Consider the following 15,429-nt stretch of genomic DNA (forward strand, 5'->3'; position numbering starts at 1 on the left):
TCCTCATATATCTCTATATTGGTTGTGAATTTTGAAAATCTAATCGTTAGATTGCATATACTTATTATATTCTTTGTGCATGTAAAATTTCAAGAAATCAAAGATCAATTGCTATCTTATCAAACAAATGTTAAAATTTCAAATTTTTATGATCTAAAATTATGTATAAAAAATAAGTTTATTGATCGAATAGTAAATAATATCCAATTTGAACAAAATTTGATATGTATATTAAGAACACAAGGAACATAAAATTCAACGGTTAGATTTTCAAAATTCACAATAAAAAAAGAAATATATAAGAAGTTTAAAAGGTACTTTGTTCTTTGCAATTTGCTCAAATTGGGTGGAATTGAAGGGAGATAATGTTTTTTAAACAATAGAACCCACATACATAACATAATATGACATGAAGTTACATATTTGCCCATAACTTTTATGTATCTTTTACATTTATATGGGTATATCCTTAAAAAAAAAACATTTATATGGGTATAAAAGTAAAAAGAAACATATATTTTCTTTTCATTTTCTTTCTCATTGCAATTCAAACAAAGGAAAAAGAAATACATTATTCTCTTTTCTTTTCTCCTTCTCTCCCTATTTCCAAACATACACAAGACAATTGTTTTCTTTTCTTTTCTTTTTCATTTTCTTGCTATTATTCATTTCTTTTGTCTTATCTTTTCTTCCCTCTTTTCTCTTTAGTATTTTGAAAAAAATTTCTATTCCTAACTCTAGTTAATGCTAACAATACATCTTTTCCCACACCTAAATCTAGTATCTTTATGTGTCAATTATTGATTGAATTTTAACACCTTCACATAGGTAATAGGTTAACTACAATTTTTTTTTTAAAGCTAAAATCTCTTATTGACGAAAAATTATTGTGCACCATACGAATGAGATTTAATTTTGAAGTAGGACCCACGTATCAGTGATACATGGGTCTCATACTTAATCATTACGCTTTTCCAAGTAATTGTATTGGATGGTTCATGATAGTGACAAGGGTCATTTGCATGTGGAGTATGGACCTTGGTCACGAAGTCTAGCAATCTTTTAATTCACTCAATATCTATCTTAGACCTAAAAAACAAATAAATATGAATAACATTAGATATATCAAAGTAAAGTTCGACTTTCTCTCCCTCTGTAGGAGTCTTTTTCTCTCGCCTAGCTAGTCGAGTATCTCCCTCCCTCTGACGCTGACTGGGTCTTCTCTAGGGTCCATCTCTCTTTCTCTCTAAGGTCCATCCTTCTTTCTTTCTCTCTCACGCTGTTTGGGTCTTCCTTCTAGCACAGCTATGGAGCAAGTGGTGGTGGATGGTCTTCTCAATCTCTGTCTAACGAAAGAGGAGGAGGAGGAAATCACCATCACAACGCGCTGTAGATCAGACCTGTTGGAAGAGTGTTCTTTGAGTCTTTTTGGCAAACTTTTGTCGAATAGACAACAAAACCAACGTGCGCTGAAAAATACTCTGAGATCGGCTTGGAAAATGGGTTCCGATCTTCAGATTGTTGATGTTGGTCATAATGTTCTGCAGTTCAAGTTTGGTTCAGAATACCAACTCAAATGGGTTGAGAAAAATGGCCCATGGAATTTTGAAAACAACCTTTTATTACTTAGCAGATGGAGAAGAGGTCTTACGGCATCCAACATTGATTTTTCGCATGCTCCATTCTGGGTTCAGGTTTGGGGACTCCCATTTGAAATGATGGATGATGATGTGGGTAAGGAGCTTGGAAATAGTTTGGGGAAGTTTATTGAGATGGATAAAAGGTTTGGGCAAGCTGAATTTTCATTATCCTGTAGTCTAATCTCGTCCTCACTATAATTCGTTTGATACATCCTTTCCACCATTGTCTGGAAACGTATATCGCACATCCCACGGATCGAGCACGATTCTAAGATTTTCTGATATTCCTTCCGGAGTACTAAGATCCACACCAAAACCCCAAGAGGCCTCAATAATGGCCTTACAATCCTCCCTTTTAGTCCACTGAGCTTCAAAATGGAAGCGTTTAACCTCGTCGGTGCCTGATACTGTTATCAGTGACAAGTAATGCACAGTGGTCAGAGGTTGAGTCCACTAAATGGTGCACTTTCATTCCTCAAATTTGGCAGACCAGTCAGGGGTAGCCAGAGCCCTATCAAGTCTAAGACAAATCCTGTTTCTCCCCTCTTGCATATTACTCCATGTGTAATCCGGACCACAATAGCCCAAATCATGGAAGCCACAATAATTAACAATATCCTAAAACCATCCATTTGATGCTGGGAGCGGTTTGCTCCCCCAAATTTCTCATTCATAGAAAGAATTTCATTAAAATCACCTAAACATAACCAGGGAAGTTGGAATTGACTATTAAGAAAAGCAAGAAGGTGCCATGAATCGTACCTTTTATGTGTCTCTGGATGGCCGTAAAAACCGGTTAACCTCCATTTGTAATCACAGCTAGTCTCGGATATTACAGCATCAATATGGAATCTAGTATAGCTTTTAACCTCCAATTAATTTCCCTTGTCCAGAGAAGAGCAATTCCCCCACTTCTACCAACACAAGGCACAATCAGTCCATTGGCAAACCCAATTCTGTTCTTTATTCTTTCCATGCGATTCTTTTTTAGTTTTGTCTCCATAAGAAAGACAATTTTGGGGTTCCACCGCCGCACGAGATCATGCAGCGCCCTAACTGACCGGGATTCCCAGTCCCCGGCAGTTCCAGCTTATGGGATTCATGGCTCCCGGCGGTGCTGCCTAGCAGACACCGCCGATCTTTCATCTTCTCAATGGAGAGCTTGGTAGTTTCCAAACACTGTTTCTTCTGAGTTGGAGCTTCTTATTTGTAAACGTTATTTTTCCCCTCCGTTTGGCCCCCAGGATTTGATTTTGAATTTCAGAAGTTGGGCTGTTATTCTTACCTTTTTCTCGTGCTATTCTTTTCCAGTGGCGAATTGCCTTGCCATTTTCATCCCCTTTGGGCTTAAGTTGTCCTCAGCAAACTTCTTAGTGTTCCTTGGGCTTGTTCTTTGCTTTGATGGGCTAGAAACATCTATCATCTCTTTTTCAACATTTACTTGTTGGCCCACATCAGATAAAACATAATCAGCCCTCCTATCTTGTCCAAGCACTGAAGGGCCATTGGAGAGCTATCCAAGTTGGCCCATGGAAAAGGATTCTGTTCAGGAGCACGTTCTATTCGAATTTGAGTGGAGTTGTTCTGTCCGTCCGATTTCTGTGCTGACTGACACATTGGGCTTCCCGTGACTTCCCATCCCATCATGCTCCTTTGTCACTAAGTGTTTGCTTCTTGCCAATTCCAGAACCATCTTCACCGCCTTCCGTCGCCGATGCTTGAGGATTTCTGGCTGTTGTCTGAACGTTTTCTGCATCTCTGTCACCGCTATTTTCATCTCTGTCCCCACTACTTGTAGACCGCGACTTATCAAAGCCCACCTTACCACTTGCCCTTAACCAATCACCGTATTGCCTTGTAGCATTGCTCCAATCTGAAGTTTCTGGGCAATGTTTATCATCATGCCCCATTTTACCACACAGGAAGCAAAAAGTTGGGAGCCTTTCATATTTGAAGGTTACCAAAATTTCCTCCCTCCATATTAGTTATCTTCCCCCCACGTCGGAGAGGTTTTTCCAGCGGAAGATCGACTCTAATCCTCATAAACTTCGCTTGATCAGCTTGCCCAAACCTTTTATCCATCTCANTCGATCTCAAAAATGTTGAAACTCTCACTTTTATGGTTCAATAAATAGTCCAGATCTGAAAACCTTAGGACAATTATAACACTTAATCTAAAAATAAATAAAAAAGAATCTCGTCACATACTCTCAATATATGGAAATAAGATGAAGCAGCATTGAGTAAAAGGATGAAGCAGCAGGATAGAAAAGATGTTACGTCCGTAAGAAATGGACTTGGTCACCGACTCACCGTATGGGTCGGGGTGAGAGGGACCTTGACTAATTTATCTTGCTGAAGATTTTGTGGAAACTTTGATCCAAAAGATTCGATATTTGTTTGGGTGACTAGAAGTCAATAAAGTTGAAACTTTTGTCTTATCAAAAGATAAAGTAGAAGCTTTTGAAACATTTAGGAAAGAAAGTGAAAACATAGGGTCCGTTTGGATAGCACTTATTGTTGCTGAAAGTTGATAAAAACTGATTGTTGCTGAAAACACTGTAGCAAAATAATTTTTAAATGTGTAAATAGTATCGTGGGACCCACTTTTAATATTAAATATTACGTGAACAGTCATGGACAGTGCGTGAACAGTGTGTGAACAGTGTGTGAACAATAAATTTTGTCCCCAAAATGTCAACAATTGCGGCAAAAAAAAAAAAAAAAAAAAAAAAAAGAAAATGCAGGAAGCAAAACGCGCCGTGACTATCCATCGTATCCAAACCCAACCATAGTGATAGTGGACCAGCTGAGTACCAATCCAATGTCCCCAAGTGAAGACTGTGAAGTTAGTACAGAGTACCATCAAAGAATAATAAGTCTTCAGCTCAGAGCTCAGGGATTGAGATCACCTGATACAATACAATTCTTCCCTCTCACAAAATAATTTTCCCTTTTCACCTTTTAAACTTTACTCTTTTACTTTTTTTTTTAACCTTTTTTTCTTCGGTTGAATATTTTCTCTTTTCAAGTCTTAATCTTAGTTATTGAAAAGTATTGCATCAGTTGCAATACCTAGATCTCAATCCATGAAATATGTAACTTTGAGCTATCCAATTGAGAAAAAACTCAAGAAAAAAAAATTATGAACAAAATACAAGTAGGAAAGAAGTCTCATATTAAATAATAATGAGAAAAATAAGTAATTACTATAACATAGTTGGACTTAAACTCATAAGCCTGAGCTTTCAGGTTAAGTTGTGTCTTTATATGTCATATTAAATGTTAAGTTATATGTATAATGAGTAAAAAAAAAAAATCATATGTATAATGAAATCAAGAAATTAAGTTACATAAGCTAAGGACTTGGCGATGATTTTAATTGTCTTAGTGCCTTATGAGGAACATAGTATGGTAGAAGGATAAAAGTCAGTGAATATATTATAAGTAATTCTCTAATCTTCAAGGGTTAATTGCAATGTGTTAATGGACATTATTACAATTTGTAGAAATCCAAAACATTTTTGATGAAGTGCAAATTCATCAGTCGAAGTAACTGTGTCCAGATGGAACCAAGCCCTTGTCTCTGTGTGACTGTGGAAATGGTAAGGTTGCTCCTTTAGAGTGGTTACCAGTGTGATGTCTGCCACAACATCTCCAATACCAAAGTCAATATCAAGAATCTCTTTGGAAAAATAAAGCAATGTAGTAGAACAACAATAAGTATTTCTAGGTGTGTCTATGTACCTTGCACTACTGTCGTGAGGACTTTATATATGTTTCCACAGCCCCTAGCTGTTGTGGTTGTTAATGTGACTTTAATGCCTCCCTTGGTAATGCCTCAAGCTCAGTAATGTAGCCTTAATGAGGCATCCAACGGTCTGTACAGCTGGTCTTGCAACCGCTCGGGACATTATTGGTTGGATTGAATGGATTCATTATTTTTGTCAATGACATGGACATGTGCTTAGCTCGTCTCAGTGGACGGCTTCGTTGGTCTTAATGAGATCATCTAGGGAGGTTGAGTTCATCAGTCCCATTAGCTGCCCCGAATTCTGTGGTCGTCGAGATGTGTCATGACGATCATAGAAGATGAAAGGTCCTTAGACTGTACATGACTTTTGGGATTTCGTTCCACATTAAATGCGTAGTGGTGGTGCCACACGCGTTGTGGCCACATGGCATGTTCTAATCAGTGGAGTTACTGCTCCAATTTGTATGACTATTGGGTTTCCTGCTAAATTTTAGTTTTTTGAGCCTTGCTTTTTAAACTTCTCCTCTTCTCACTTTTCCAAAAACTCCTAATCATTGCTCTAAGTATTTTCTTCTCCAACCTTTCTCTACAACTCTTCTCTGAGCTGGTGCACGACGTGGTTGAGCTTCTTACATTTCCTTTTTTAAGGTACGCTTTTCTCCCTCTTTCTTGCTACTTTTCTTTTCTATAGTGATAAACATCTGATTTTTTCTTTCGCTTCTTTTTTGGCGTTTGTTTTTATTTTTTGGGGATTTAGCATTCATCTCTCTCCTTCTATGTGTTTTTTCTGGTTTTCATGGTTAGTCATTCTGAGGTTAGGGTAGTGTGCCCCTTAGTTTCCTTTTTGCTTACTCGTTTGAGGGCTTCCTTAGATACTTCCCGTGCTTTTCTCCTTTTAGTTGGGGATTTTGTTTTTAAGGGTTGCAGTTTAGGTGTTTTATTGGGTGAGTTGTTCCTTGTGCTTAGTCAATCGGTCAATTGGTTTAGGGGTTTGGTAGTAAACGAGAGAAAGAAAATGTTTGAAGTGAGATCCAGTGAGCTCGAGACTGGGTTGTCTTCTAACAACGACCCAGTGGAGGGAGATACTGCTGTCTCTACCCCTCAGGAGGTTAGGGCTTTTCAAGCCCTTGAAGAGGTGTGTAGGCTGGACGGCAACACACTTGGCAAGTTTAGGGGTAGGTTCCAGTTCCCGGATAGGGTTAGGGTTCATCTACCCCGTGAGGAGGAACGAGCTTGCCATTTCTTTCCAAGGGAGGTATGCTTTTACAAGACTGCCTTCCTATGTAGGTTGAGGTTCCCCATCCATACGTTTCTCATGGAGCTGTTAAACCACTTTGGTATTGCTCTGAGCAACTTATGCCCAATTCATGGAGGATATTGGTCAACTGTATGGTGATATGGCTGACCGCTACAGACAGGGACATGATTAAGGTGGATAAGCTCGTCTACTTGTACCGTTTGAAGGAGTCCAAGAAGCATGGGGATTATGAGTTAGTGCCCTGGGAGAGGAGGACTAGGATCGTCAAAGGTCTACCTTCGTCCTTCAGGTATTGGAAGTCTCGATTCTTTTTTGTGTCTGGGGACGACTTTGAGACGCCCTCTAGCGAGGTTTGGGTGCTCTCCCAAGGTTGCTCTGTAGGTGGGGAACCCCGCATTTAGGTGCATCATTATTTCTTCTCATCCATTGATTTTCGTTGCATTTATTTTATCGCCATTAACTCCTTTGCTCATTGTTTTGCACAGTTAAAAGACGACCCAAGCTTAAAAGTAGGCATAAGGAAAGTGTTGAGAAGGCAATCGAATACACAAAGACGATTGTGGATTGGGACGATCTTATGGATCCACAGACTCTTGCCTTTTATTGTCTCGGTCCTGACCCATCTGCCTTCGTCCTGCGTAATATCAAGATTAAGGAAAAAAGAATGAGTGCTAAGTTCGTCCATGTTGATCTTCTTGCACATACATATACACAAGTGTTTTTTTTTTTACAAGTGCTTTCCTCTTACAGGAATAACAACTAAGTTTAATAAAGACATGTATACGAAAATGAGATCGAAGAAGGACGAGTCATTGTCCAATCTTGGTAAGAGGACAGTGCGCATTACAGGGAAGGGTTCCCTCGTTACTCAAGCTGCCCTCACCGCTCCAACTATCCCTGTACTGAGGTGACGAGGACGGCTTCTTCGGCAACTTCTATTGAAGAAATCCCTACTCCTACTTCTAAGAGGCCATGCTTGGAAGGTAAAGGGAAGGAGAAGGCTGACTCTCGTGCATCCAGTATTTGGGATGATACTGAACTTGCGATGGAAAGGGCGCACAAACTCGTCAATGCTGAGGACCTGAAGGTTTTCTCAGGTGTGCCTTCCAACGAGGTGGTGGCTCGTCACGCCCATAAACTTATTCAAGTAAAGTACTTGTGCAATTTCAATTCCTCTCCTTTTTTTTCTTTCTTTCTTTTTTCTTTTTTTTGAAGACCGTGATGACGTCATAATTAATTTAATAATTATTTGAAATATGAATTTATATATTAAATTAATATAAGTAGAAAAATGAACTAAAATAGTCTAAATAAATATAAAGATCTAATTTTCAAATGTCTTTTTTATATCACAACTTTCATAAGGCAAATAAAAAATATGAAATCTTAAGCAAACATAAAAATTGTATGATAAAATTCTATGTTTCCACTTTCTTTCCTAAATGTTTCAAAAGCTTCTACTTTATCTTTTGATAAGACAAAAGTTTCAACTTCATTGACTTCTAGTCACCCAAATAAATATCGAATCTTTTGGATCAAAGTTTCCACAAAATCTTTAGCAAGATATATTAGTCAAGGTCCCGCTCACCCCCACCCATACGGTGAGTCGGTGACCAAGTCCATTTCTTACGGACGTAACATCTTTTCTATCCTGCTGCTTCATCTTATTTCCATATATTGAGAGTAGGCGACGAGATTCTTTTTTATTTATTTTTAGGTTAAGTGTTATAATTGTCCTAAGGTTTTTAGATCTGGACTGTTTATTAAACCGTAAAAGTGAGAGGTTCAACGTTTTTGAGGTCGAACCAGAGTTGAACCGTGATGACGTCATAATTAATTTAATAATTATTTGAAATATGAATTTATATATTAAATTAATATAAGTAGAAAAATGAACTAAAATAGTCTAAATAAATATAAAGATCTAATTTTCAAATGTCTTTTTTATATCACAACTTTCATAAGGTAAATAAAAAATATGAAATCTTAAGCAAACATAAATATTGTTTGATAAAACTCAATATTTTTTTTTTAATCAAGCCCATTAGACCATCGAATCAATTGTTTTATACCAAAGCCCATTTGAATATTCAACTCTTTATGAAAAAAAAAGGTGCTAGAGGAGTGGCCGGATAAAGACTTAAAGCTTTACAAAATTGATTAAATAAGGAGCCCAACGAAATTTTAAAAAGAGTGGTTGACAAAAAGCAAGTTGTCAATCATCTTCAAAGCCTATTCAAGCTTACATACTTTTCTTGACTATATTTATGGTATGTGGTTGTAAAGAATAGATGGATGCATTGTATCAAAAGTGAAGAAACACTTGTAGGGCTATCCACGGGTCGGGTCAGGTCGGGTTTGTCCCCAACCTTGACTCGACCTGACTACATTGGGTGGACAAAATTCTAACTCGTAACCAACTTGGCTAGAGTTTCGAGTCTGCTGGTTTGGGTCGTATCGGTTTTGGGTTCGCTAGAGTGGAGAGAAATTTGGCTGGATTTTGGCCGAAATATTGTCGAATCTCATCAGATCTACTCGGATCTAACAAGATATGGCCGATATTTTCCTATATCTATAAAGATCGGGCCGAGATCTTAATGAATCTAGTCGAAATATACCTTTATCGTCGGACTTAAGAGTTTGGAGTCTTTGGACTTATCGGTTTTTGGTTGAAACTCATGATTTCCAACGAGGGAAGAACAGCTCATCGAGCGGGTCGGGTTTGTTGGTTTCTCAGATAGCTAACCCGCAACTCGAACCGATTGGCTTGAGTCCTTGCGCCTGCAATCCACGTGTGACAAAAACCCAGCTTTGATCGGGCGGTTTCTAGTGAAAATGACAGGGTTTTGGGCGGCTTGTTGGGTCCTGGCAGGTCGTGGACAGCCCTAAACACTTGTACTCCAGCAAACATATATTGGATGACTACTTATCAAACTAGCTAGCAATCTTATCACCACAGTAAAATTCAGCCCAAACTTATCTCAGCTTTCAACAATATTAATATTCACATTGGGGAGGGGTAATGAGTCAGAAACTTTCAAACTCATTTTTGTCATTTCCAAGGCTTTGTCATGTCACACGTGCTAGGCTCACCAAACTAAAAAGCAAAAATAATGTTGAAAGAAGTCATCTACTGAAATTGAAGGTAGGAGACCATGAAGAACGAAAGAAGAAGCAGTGAAGAAACAAAGAAGAAGAGGGAGCTGCGTCGTCTGCGATGGGTTAGGTGTTTTTTTTTTTTTTTTTTTTTTTTTTTTTTTTTTTTTTTTTTTAAAGAGCTTGGCCTGAGCTATAAGATCCGCTCTCTGTGTTCTTTTTCTCTCTCATAATTTGTTTTTGTATTTTTATATTCAAATTCTTTATGGACTGAGTTCAGTTTTCTGGCCAAATATAGTAAAAAAATGGAAACATGCGAACCTCTAAAATTGGCCACGGTTCTCAAAACCGTACAGTTTGACCACGGTTCGAGCGGTTTCATGCATTTTTCACATAGAGAGGTTCTTAGTGTTAAAAGAACTAGAATGATGAGGGGTTCGCGGTTAACCAGGTCGGACCGTACAATTCGGTTCGGGTTTGTGAAGCTATTTGTCCATTCATCCCAATTTACGGTTTTCTAGGTTTGTTCATAAATTTTATGCATTTGCAACTACTAATATTGCCAAAAGTTTCATTTATGAAGTACGGGTGCGTTTTCAGATTCGGGTACGTGTGCAGGTGCAGGTGCGAGTGCGGGACTCGTCAATTTTTAAAAAAATAGGGTACGGGTGCGGCGATTAAAAAATTATTTAAAATATTTTTATTTCTATATTTTATATATTGTTAAGCATGTTTTTTTATATATAATAATAGAAAACTCATATAATAATAATAATAATAATAAATTAAAATAAAATAGATAGATAGTAATAAGTACACAATAGTTTTGACAATTGAATTATTGATAGAGATATTAAAATAGATGAGGCTTCTCATAAATAAATAAATAAAGATGTGGCTTAGTGGCTCATGTATTTGGTCAGCCTAAAAACAAAATAAAGGATATATATGGCAGGTATTAAAATAGGTGTAGCTTCCCATTAAAAAAGAAAAAGAAAAAAGAAAAAGAAAAAAGGGAAGATGTGGCTCATGTGTTTGGTCAGAGAGGCACAAAAAACAAAATAAAGCTTGGCATTTAACAAAACTTATCCTATCATTTTACTTTTAAAAAAAAAAATTATCAAAAAAAGAAACTGAATAGAAGGTGGCGAAAAAAAAGGAAGAAGAAAATGAAGAAGTAAAGAAGAAGAAGAAGAAGAAGAAAGGGTTAAGGCCACCGGTATCTTGTGACGATGACATTGGCTATCTTGTATCAATATCCATCGGTATTTTCGGTTTAAGTTATTTTTTCTTTTCCCTTACTGGCCGAAAAACACCTTTATTCAGTTGATACAATCTGATTCGGCTCGGTTCAGCTTGAATTGGCGTGCGTTGGAGTCGAATTGGCATGAATCTAGAAAAAAATAAAACACTTAGACGTGGCACCAATGCGCAAGCAGCCTTGTGGGTGGCCGCACCTCACGTCGGACTCTAGAGCGGCACACTCCTAGCTGCGTCGGTGCTTCCTAGAGTTTCATGAGCTATAGCTCTAAAAAGTGAACACTAATAGCATGGAAATCATATGTTTTTGTGTGTGTGTATATTTATATTTATTCCTATTTGGAGCTAGCCTCATGAAACTACTAATTGTATCAATAATTTACAAATACATAAAATTTGTAGATAAACATGTAAAACTCAAATTCGGACGAGTGGACAATTATAAAACTTAACTCAAAAAAAAGAAAAAAAAAAAAGAAAGGAAGAACCTCATTTATGATGAGGCTATTATATCACAACACCAAGTATCATAAATAACTAAACCTGAATCTATGAAATTGGTCAGATTTAATGTTACTAAAACTATCTAATAGGCAACCACTTAATTAAAAACGCCTACTAGCAACCATAATAATGAAAGTAAAATACAAATTCTAAGAATTCAATGAAAAAAAATACACTCTTAATCTGTATATTAGTTTTTTTTTTGGTTACTTTTTCCCAAAAAAAAAAAAAAAAACATTATACAAAAAAATATTAGCAGTGTAAATTATATTTTTTCAGTTTACATTATACCAAAAACAAAATAGAACAATTATAATATTATTACTAGTCGCAAACCAGTGCTATGCACGGGAACCTACCCATTTGTGAGGTAGACTAAAATAATTTTATAAAAAATATAAGAAACTAAATTCTTGCATGATTTGCTCTTATATGACTTCAATTTGTGTTACAATTTGATGAAGAAGCTATAATTTCAATTATTGGAAATTTTTTATCTTGTAAAAATCGCCTAAAGAGAGTTTGTGGTTCATGTACGAAAATCACTTTTTAAAAACTACATGAAAGACCATAAAATAAATTTTTTTTTTATTTTTTTAACAAAATAAAGGAGAAGAAAATAACATAAGAAGAGTTCATACCTCTACTCAGCTTTAAAAATATATATATATATATATATATATATATATATTGGATTTTCTTTGCTTTTATAGTGTTCATGATTAACGTCGCAAACTTGGAGAAAAATTATCAATGTTTGAATTTGAATTTAAGTTAGACTTGTTAGAGAGATAGAGTTTCACTCCTTGTTAAAAAATTGAAGGGAGAGAATAGTTTTTAAATAATAGAACTCACATACATAACATAATATGACACGAAGTTACATATTTGGCCATAACTTTTATATATCTTTTACATTTATATGGGTATAAAAGTAAGAAGAAACATATATATATTTTTCATTTTCTTTCTCATTGCAATCCAAACAAAGGAAAAAGAAATACATTATTCTCTTTTCTTTCATCCTTCTCTCCCTATTTCCAAACATACACAAGACAATTGATTTCTTTTCTTTCTCATTTTCTTGCTATTATTCATTTCTTTTGTCTTATCTTCTCATCCCTCTTTTCTCTTTAGTATTTTGAAAAAAATTTCTATGCCTAATTCTAGTTAACGCAAACAATACACCTTTTCCCACACCTAAATCTAGTATCTTTATGTGTCAATTATTGATTGAATTTTAACACCTTCATATGGGTGATAGGTTAACTACAATTTTTTTTAAATCCTAAAATCCCTTATTAACGGAAAAATTACTGTACATCATATGGAGGAGATTTACTTTTGAAGTAGGACCCACGCTTTCCCAGGTCACTTGCATGTCGAGTGTGGACCTTGGTTACGAAGTTTAGCAATCTTTTAATTCACTCAATATCTATCTTAGACATAAAAATCAAATAAATCATATACTATATAGAATAGCATAAGCTTTTTTTCTATAATTAAGGAGACGCTGACATATACGAAAAATGCCATCTTAAAAACCTGCCACGTTTACAGCTAAACCCAAGCAAAAGCCCGATCAATACATCGTTTGAAAGCCCAATCGTTACACCCGTGTAAGGAAAATAAAAAACATAAAAACCCAAAAAACGGTTCAGGGAGGGAGACATGTAACGCTGAATTATTAAACAGAGAGACGGGGAGAGAGAGAACGATAGAGGGAGAGGTTCGGTCAGGCATAGAGAGTGGAGAGAAGAAAATCTGAGAAGACAGTCAGGCCTCTGCCATCAGATCCCGTATCTTCCACCGGTTAGTCTCTGTTTTTTGGTTCTTTAAATTTGGGTTTAATTATGATTTAGGTCTGGGTATTTGGATTGGATTGTATTGGATTGCATTCAGGTTTTGGCTTAGATAGGAATTTGGGTTAGAATGGTTTTTAATATCAGTTATATGTGTTAGATTTGGTTTTTCTTTTGGATATTTGGGTTAAATTCGTTTTGAGTATATGTCTTCACTCTAAATAGAAATCTCTGGAGGTCTTCATGAATCGACTTGGTGCTGAAGAACATATATTTATGTGTTGTCAAAAAAATAAAGCTCTGTCATTTCATTTATGCTGTTTTTAATTTTTTGTTGAAATATTTTCCCCTCTTTATATTTTCGTTTCCCATGTTTCTTTTCTACCATTGTTGTCAAGGTTCTTGCTGTATATATTTAAAGTTTTTCATTTGCAATTGCTCTGATTTGAAAAAATAAAACCCTAGAACACAGAGAATAAGGTGTTGAACATTAAAATGCCTTTCTTCCTCCACTGATGCCAATCTGCTTCAAGCATTATATCTTTGTGTTTCGGATCCAAAATTAAATCATACCCACAAAAATCCTTACACAGATCTGCATCTTCAACGTCCCAAAGCCACCATCTCTTATCCATCTCCAAAACCAAAAATAAAAGGCCGCGTTAAAATCTGCCATGCTTTCAGATTAAAGTGTTTTGCTGAAACACTTTCTACCTTAAGCTGCTTAAAAAAAACCCTGAATTGCCACACTCTTAATCAACTACACGCCGCAATTCAATCCCAAAAAAAACTGCACGCACCGCAAAGAAAAGATGAATTCCCTCCGTTTGGCAGAGGACAAAATGGCAAAATAAAACCTCTTCCTCCTTCCAATTTTCAGTTTGACACCCTTCTTTGTTTCACTTCTTTCTGCAACGCCACACCCAAAGGAAAACGATGTATCTATACGGACCCAAACGTAATTAGTAAAACACGTTTAGAACAACTATCAAAAGACGCCTAAGATTTGTAAAATGGTGATGAATCATGATAAATTATTCTATAGATATAGCAAATTATTTTACAGATAACAGCACAAAAACACACGAGATTTCTTTGTAATCTACAATGACAATGGTTAAATCAAACGACAAAAGAAAATACATTAAAATAACACTCATTATGAGTTCTTTTATTAGTAACTATGACAAGACTAGAAGTAAAAATGACAAAAGGTAAACCTTCAGCATATAACGTCAGTTCTTAGAGAAGACATTCTATTGTCACAGCTGATGAGGTCACCTATTATCAAAGATTGGAGTCTTATATACAGGCATCAATGATTTCTCTACTGACCACCACACTTCACATTTTGATGCAATTGGCATTAGCTTTTGATGTTTTCCTTGATACCAGCACACAGAATCGAAAACTACAATGACACTAAAGAGAGAGTATCCAACTCTTTCAACTACGCCCATCTGGAAGTGGACTTCAAATTTACCCGCTTAAGTAAAAATCTGTCAACTTTTCAAACCTGCATAAACAAACATTCAACATGAATTCAGTCACAACAAGAATAGAATTACATTTTCCAGTGGGTTATATGCGTCACAAGAAAAAAGCACTACAGTGAGTGATAGTAAAGCTTAAAGCTAGATAGTATTAACTAGGCACAAATTTTTTCAACCTTGATTAGCAATTAGCTAATATCCCTGATTCTTTTCTGGGTAGACTGCAAAATTACTTTATGTAAGCATTTTAGATTTAACATTCCCTAAATTTGTATGGTCTAACTTTTTCCCTAAATTTGTGATGACTCCCTCAATTTTTTCAAATCAGTTTGCAAATTCTCACAAAATAATCATTATCCTATGGCAAGAAAACTGCATATCTTATTTCAACTTATCACTGACAATGTGGCTAAGTGTAGGAAATACAATTCAAATTGGATAAAAGAACAGCTACGATTTTAGTTTTTTAGTCATAGACAATTTCATTGATAGAAGTTTTCAGTCATATTTCTGAGAAATACACATATTGTATTCATTGGATAATTACAAACAAAATTCAGCTTACAAAGGCTTATGTCCATTGCCTTATTTGCAATCTGTAGGCTATTACCCTCCATACGGT

At 36.0% G+C, this 15,429-nt stretch overlaps 1 long non-coding RNA gene across 1 annotated transcript in view; it reads left to right on the plus strand.

The window, feature by feature from the left end:
• Positions 1-12,995: 12,995 nt before the first annotated feature.
• LOC112010038 (uncharacterized) overlaps positions 12,996-15,429 on the plus strand; it is a 6,255-nt gene continuing 3,821 nt past the window's right edge. The window contains exon 1 of the long non-coding RNA XR_010631221.1: positions 12,996-13,324. This is a non-coding gene — a long non-coding RNA (uncharacterized LOC112010038). The remainder of the gene's footprint in view (positions 13,325-15,429) is intronic.

This window comes from Quercus suber, unplaced genomic scaffold, assembly GCF_002906115.3.
Source record: "Quercus suber isolate HL8 unplaced genomic scaffold, Cork oak 2.0 scaffold_203, whole genome shotgun sequence".
Taxonomy (NCBI): domain Eukaryota; kingdom Viridiplantae; phylum Streptophyta; class Magnoliopsida; order Fagales; family Fagaceae; genus Quercus; species Quercus suber.